The sequence below is a fragment of the Octopus bimaculoides genome, chromosome 16 (assembly GCF_001194135.2).
Source record: "Octopus bimaculoides isolate UCB-OBI-ISO-001 chromosome 16, ASM119413v2, whole genome shotgun sequence".
Taxonomy (NCBI): domain Eukaryota; kingdom Metazoa; phylum Mollusca; class Cephalopoda; order Octopoda; family Octopodidae; genus Octopus; species Octopus bimaculoides.
The window spans coordinates 9450166-9457665 of NC_068996.1; the positions used below are offsets into that span (position 1 = coordinate 9450166).

Genomic DNA, 7500 nt, shown 5'->3' on the forward strand with positions numbered 1-7500 from the left:
CTCTCTCTCTCTCTCTCTCTCTCTCTCTCTCTCTCTCTCTCACACACACACACACACAAGCCTAACTGGATGGTTACAGAGTTCACGTTACAACCGCATGGTTACAGAGTTCACGTTACAACCGCATGGTTTTAGGTTCGTTTCCATTGTAAGAAATCTCAGACAAGTGTCTTTTACTAAAGCCTTGTACAGCCTAACACTTTCATCATCATCATCATCATCATCATTTAACATCCTGTTCTCCTTCCTGGCATAGGTTGCACAGTTTGATAGAATCCAAGACATCAGACTCAGCAATGACACCCTGGTCTCACGCCATCTCCACTCTAATGGTCATTCACTACAATACCTGTCTGTGTCCAGATTGTCTTTGCACAGGGGCCATCTGGACTCCTGCCTTTGCCATGAACAGGAATTAATCTTCTCTCTTCGCTCCTTTGTGCCACATGGGCTCAACTCCCCTTCTCTCTTCATCTGACACCAGCTTCCTCTCTTCACTCCTACCCACCTTCTCTCTTCATTGATACCATACCTCATCCCTACCTCCACCCCACAGCCCCACACCCATACATCCCTACATACACACACCACCCACGCCACTCCACACACTAGCACTGACCACTTCCCAGCACCCACACCATATACCATCATCCACTCACCATCATCCACACACCCATACATTACAGATGCACACACTTACACATGCATACATCCACACACGTCAAAGTCACTAGCCGCTATACACTTACACTTCTCACATACACACACATGCGCACCTTTGTTTTGGGATCAGCAACACTTTATTATCTCCCCTTCTTTCAACCTCTCCTGTAAAGCCTTTTTTTAACCAACTAGTTGCCATGCTTGGCTGCTAAATTCACAAGCTTTTTTTTATTCTCTCTCTGTTTATTTTCTCTTATTCCTTTCTGTTGAAGAGCAAAGGCTCAAAACATAAAAGATTGTTTCGCTTTCCTGAGTGTTAAACTAATACACCTGCTTGTTGTTCATATACCTGTCTTCGTCTTTTGTTATTCTGTAAATTTCAACTATATATATGTATGTATAAAAATGTATGGGTTGTGTGGAAGGACCAGTGGTTTGGGAGCACCCTACTGGAATTTGTTTGGGTCTTAATAGAGGATGATACACCCATGCCAAAAATTCTTTTGCATGGCCAACAAGTAGAAGAATTCAGTGGTAAAGGAAGACACCCCCTCCCCCCTTATGAAGTATAAGAATAACTTGAAACAATTTCTAAAATCTCTACAGTTTAATTTAACATTTGAGAGCAAACTGGATGGTATAAAATGTGTCGTGATGCATCTAAACAATTTTGAAGAAACTAAGCTATAAAAGAATTATATCCTGCAATCAACAGACACGCTTGCCCAATCCCAGACAAAATCAAAATCATTTTTGCACCCATTGGGACTTCATAGCAAAATCCATTCATTGACTCAAATTACATCCATGCATTCATCATAAATAAATGCAGCTTATTTTTTTCAATCCCATTTTTTTGAAAAAAATTTATTTTTAATCCATTCCTTCAAATACTCATACTTCCAGATTGACGGAAGTGACCATTGTGAGCATTATTATTTAATGTTATTTATCAATTTTGATATAATGATTTGGTAGAGGTGTTAGCACACCGGACAAAATGCTTTGCAGTATTTCGTTTGTCTTTACATTCTGAGTTCAAATTCAGCCGAGATTGACTTCGCCTTTCATCCTTTTAGGGTTAATAAAATTAAGTATCAATGAAGGTTGACATAATTGACCACTAAAATTTCAGGCATTATTATTATCATTATTATTATTATTATTATTATTATTATTGAGAGAGAGCAGTGTATGCCATCAAAATGACGCTGGGGTAAAATATACGAAGCCCAGTATACCCATTATGACTACCTGTCTGATAAGGGTACACCAGGCACATGCATCACAACCATATGTGCACGACATGGTGATCTCATATCAAGATAAACAGCGCATGACCTTGCAGGTGGGGCTCAGTTAGAATTTTCTTAAGGTCGAGTGGCCCATCTCGCTCAAAAGGTCCCTGAATAAGGTTTGTTTAAGGATGTTGAGCAAAATACCCATGTTTCCAAAGGTGAATTATTCAAGCCCCAAAGAATTCCTCTCAACACATGGCTATGAATCTCCCCTGACTACTCCTGCTCGTGATCAGAGATGCACATATTGTCAGTCAGTAAGGGACATGCTCAACTGGTTAAGGTCAAACAACTGACAAGCAATTCTGTGGTATTTAGCAGAATATTTGCTGTAGACCATTTTTTATACCAAGACAAAACAATGTACATGATAGCACTTCCAATCAATTAAGATCAGAAGCCATGAGAGCCATTTATTATTATTATTATTATTATTAAGAAGGCAGCAAGCCAGCAGAATTGTGAGCACATTGGGTAATAATGCTTAGTGGCATTTCTTCCATCTTCACATTCTGAGTTCAAATTCTGCCAAGGTCATCTTTGTCATTCTTTTGGAGTTGATAAAGTAAGTACCAGTTGAGTATTGGGGTCGATGTAATTGACTTATCCTCTCTCCTGGAATTTCTGGCCTTGTGCCAAAATTTGAAATCATTATTATTATTATTATTTATAAAGTAGTGAACTGGCAGAATCCTTAGCACATCAGTCAAAATGGTTAGTGGAATTTTGTCTGTTTTTAAATTCTGAGTTCAAATTCAGCCAATGTCGACTTTGCATTATTTCATCCTTTCAGGGTCGTCAATAAAATAAGTGCCAGTTCTACATTGGCGGTCAATCTAATCCACTTAGCTCTCTCCCCCAAATTTGCTGGCCGTGTGCCAAAATTTCAAGCCATTATTATTAAAGGTGGTGAGCTCTGGCAGAATCGTTAGCAGACCGGGCAAAATGCTTAGTGGTATTTCATCCCGTCTTTATGTTCTGATTTCAAATTCCACTGAGGTTGACTTTGCCTTTCATCTTTGCGGGGCCAATGAAATAAGTATCAGTTGAACACTGGGGTCAATGTGATCGAGTGATTGACTTACTCCTTCCCCACAAATTTCAGGCCTTATGTTTATAGTAGAAAGGTTTGTTATTATTGTTGTTATTATTATTATTATTATTGTTATTATTATTATTATTATTAATAAGGTGCTGAACTGGCAGAATTGTTAGAATGCTGGACAAAATGCTTAGTTCAAATTCTGCCACGGTCAGCTTTGCTTTTCATCCTTTCAGGGTCGATAAATTAAGTACCAGTGAAACAATGGGGTCAATGTAATTGACTAGTCCTATCCCCCACAATGGTTGCCCTTGTGGCAAAATTTAATGTAAGTTTGCTAATTGTTTTTAATTCAAACTTTATAAATGAAACAAAGAATTCTTTCTTTTGCAGATGCAGCAGAAACGACTGTTTGTAGAGGAACTGCCTTCTAAGATCAGATGTAATGTAATATACTTTTTACAATGTGTGTGTGTGCGTATATATTTATATATACATACATACAAAAACATAAATATATATTTATAAATATATATATATATATGTATGTATATATATATAAACACATACATATATATACATGATACAGAGATGCGCACATACATGTGTGTTTGCAAGTGTATATATGCATGTTTGAATATATAAACATATGTGCATATGCAGTGCATTTTTATGCACACACCATGAATTACAATACATGCACATGCATATATATTGGACACAACAAACACATACTCTTGCTGTCACCTGCGTGTTGCATACACAATTCCAAACCTGGAGGAATCTATCTATTCACGGAAGGATTACATGTTATATTAGAAATTTTACCAATTTTACACATTGATACAAATGGAAGAAGGAATGGCGGGGAAATGGGACGAATTTTGGTCTCCTGTGTTTTTTTTTTTGTCTGTTTTGTTTTTCTCCTGTTTGGGTGGGTGGAGAAGGGGAACCATAACTTCATCCTTCTCAAATTACTTTTCTGATTCACTCCTAAAGATTTTGCATAAACTGGCAGTTTCAAAAGAGTGGAATGGAGACTGATTTTCATCTACTTGCAGAATGCTTTTATTATTATTATTATTATTATTATTATTATTATTATTATCATTATTATTGTCACCGTCATCATCATCGTCATCATTGTCGTCATCGTCAGTGAGGTGGATCTGTTGGTTCAGCAGTAATTTTTCCAGCAGAAATGACATCCACAACAAACCCGACTTCAATTCCTTTTGTCTCTTAAGGGGAAACTATCTTGAGGCACGGGTAGGGAGGAGAAAAAAAGGGAAATCTTGAACATCACAACATCACATTACTCTTTCTCCCAATAATTCCATCATAAGAAATAGCAGTTATTATTATTATTATTATTGTTATTTCCGCTAGGTCAACTTTACTTTTTATCCTTTTGGGGTCAATAAATTAAGTACTAGCTGAGTGGTAGAATCAACGTAATCCCCCAAATTTCAGGCCTTGTGCCTATAGTAGAAAGGATTATTATTATTTCCACCAGGGTCGACTTTTGGCAGGACGGGACTAATTGATGGCATTGACCCCTAAGTAGAAAGGATTATTATTATTTCCGCCGGAGTCGATAAAATAAGACCCAGTTTAACACTGGGGTCAATGTAATCGACTAGTTCCCCTCCCCCCGAATTCTAGGCTTTGTGCCTATAGTAGAAAAGATAATTATTATTATCATTAAGGCAGTGAGTTGGCAGTATCGTTAATGTGTTAGACAAAACACACAGCAGCATTTCTTCGGCTTTGTCTTTACTTTTCATCCTTTAGGAGTTGATAAAATAAAGTACCAGTGAAGTACTGGGGGTCAATGTAATCAACTTGAAGTTGCTGGCCTTGTGCTAAAATCTGAAATAATGATTATTATTATTATTATCATTATCATTGTAAGGCAGCAAGCTGGTAGACCTATTAGGATGCTGGACAGAGTGCTTATTGGCATTTGTTTTTACATTCGGAGTTCAAATTCCACCAAAGTCGACTTTGCCTTTCATCTTTTTGGGTCGATGAAATGGATACCAGTTGACCACTGAGTACAATGCAATCAACTAGCCCCATCCTGCCAAAATTTCAGGCCTTATGCCAATAGTAGAAAGAATTATTATTATTATTATTGTTACTATTCTGAGTTCAAATTCCACTGAGGTCAGCTTTGCCTTTCGTCCTTTCGAGGTCGATAAAATAAGTACCAGTTGAGTACTGGGGGGTCAATCTAATCGACTGACCCCCTCCTCCTCCTCCAAATTTCAGGCCTTGTGCCTATAGTAGAAAGGATTGGCTGTTGTTATTGACAGCAAAGGTACCTGCAAAAGAGCAATAAATGCTCGTGTTCCCACCCGGAAGAATATGTGTATGCAAAAGATTTCTCCCCATTTATTCCCAAGCTTCCCTCACACACACACACTTGTGATTCTAACCCAAAGGCTTCATGCCTATTTAAGAAATCATCATCTTTATCTTCACTGTCATCATCATCATCATCATCATTATTATTATTATTGAGAAAATTATAATTATTATTATTATTACTGTTGTTGTTTCTTTTTCTAAGAATATGGCTGCCACTGCCCTTGCCATTATTACTATTATTATTATTATCATTATTATTATTATTATTATTACTACCCAGTGTTCCTTGTCTGCTCCACACTACATTGTTTCATTACGCCGTTTTGTATATTTTTGTCTCAAGTCTCCAAAAAAAAAAAAGCAAAAAAAAACAGCAGAAAAAAGAAACAAAGAAAGAATTTTTATTACTATGATTACTATGGCACTGTCTTGCCTCATATAATATGGTTTCAATAATAATTTTATTGAATATCTTCTTTTTTTTTTTTGATTTTTTTTTTTTAACGAAGGGTCGGGATGGGGTTGAATCTTCTGTTAAATTATTATTATTATAATTATCATTATTATTATTATTATTATTATTATTATCATCATCATTATTATTGTTGTTGTTGTTGATGTATGACTCCAGGAAGTTGATATATTGAGGAGGTGGCGGGGTGGGGAGGAGCAAAAAAAGAAGAGCGACAACTAACTTAGAGAGAGACAGAGAGATAGAGTGAGAGAGAGTGCAATGTGATACAAGCTTGCTCTGCTGAACACTTCCTTATACCAACCAACTGTTTCTTCATGTATATATATATATATATCTTTTTGTTTCTTGGTTTATTATTATTATCATCATCATTATTATTATTGTTGTTGTTGTTGTTGCTTAGATAATGACATCACTGGTTTGGCACAACTTTACATTTTGCGTTAACACAAACTTTGCATTAACGAATTAGAGTTGTGTATACATGTGTGTTTTAGCTTTCATTGCTACCACTCAGTTTGAGCAATGTTAAATCTCAACCCATCTCTATTGGACATGCATACATACATATGTGTAGACACACTAATACACGCTTCTATATATGCATATATATATATATATGACTGCAATGATGAAATGTATGTAGGAACACAATACTTATATTGGTATTTATCTTAATTTCCACTTTGGATATACATGTGTATATGCACTTATAAATATATACATTACATGTATACATACACACACACACACACACACACACACACGCACACACACACACAAGCAGGAGCACTCATAGAAATATACAATAAACATATGTATAAAATGTGTGTGAGTATATATATGTGTGTGTGTGTATATATGTGTGTGTGTGTGTGTATATATGTGTGTGTGTGTATGGTAGTTGTCTGAGAAGTCATGGACAGAAAGTCAGAAATGCTATTGACAACAAAGAAGAGCAAGGAGACAGCAATCACACCATATATATATCTGTGTGTGTGTGTATATATATATATATATATATATATCGTCAATTGAAATAAACGAATAATAAAATTGACATCAAAAGGACATGCACAAGAAGTGTATGTGCTTGACGCATGGTGAAAAGAGAGAGCTTGATGTTTCGAGCATAGCTCTGCATCGGAAAGAAGGAAGAGGAAAGTCCAAAGAAGGAAAAGAAATCACCAACAGCACATCCATAGTTACATTGCTATATATCTTTTTGCTCTTCTACTTCTTTCAATGACCAGACTGTAGCCATCAGTTATTTTTGCCGAACTGCTATTTTGCAGGGACATAAACGTACCAACACTGGTTATCACGTGGTGGAGGGGGACAAACAGACACAAAGTCACACATACAGATATATATGCATATATATATATATATATACACATGATGATGGCCATCCACTCGTGACCGAGGAAGACCATTGCCGACAAATGAGATTTTTAGTATATATATACATACATACATACACACACTCGCTCACACACACACACACTCACAACAGGCTTTTTTAGAATTTCTGACTACCAGATTCACTCTGGTTTTGGTCAGCCCAAAGTGCCGTGCAATGGGACTGAACCCAAAATCATGTAGTTGGGAAGAAAACGTCTTATGACACAGCCATGTATTATATACAC

At 36.5% G+C, this 7500-nt stretch overlaps 1 protein-coding gene across 1 annotated transcript in view; it reads left to right on the plus strand.

Annotated features, from left to right (window-relative positions):
* Positions 1-7500, plus strand: part of LOC106875156 (Krueppel-like factor luna) — a 277747-nt gene that overhangs the window by 267726 nt on the left and 2521 nt on the right. Inside the window, exon 7 of the mRNA XM_014923176.2 lies at positions 3397-7500. This exon is cut by the window's right edge and continues 2521 nt beyond it. The gene's annotated coding sequence lies outside the window, so the exon portion shown is untranslated. The remainder of the gene's footprint in view (positions 1-3396) is intronic.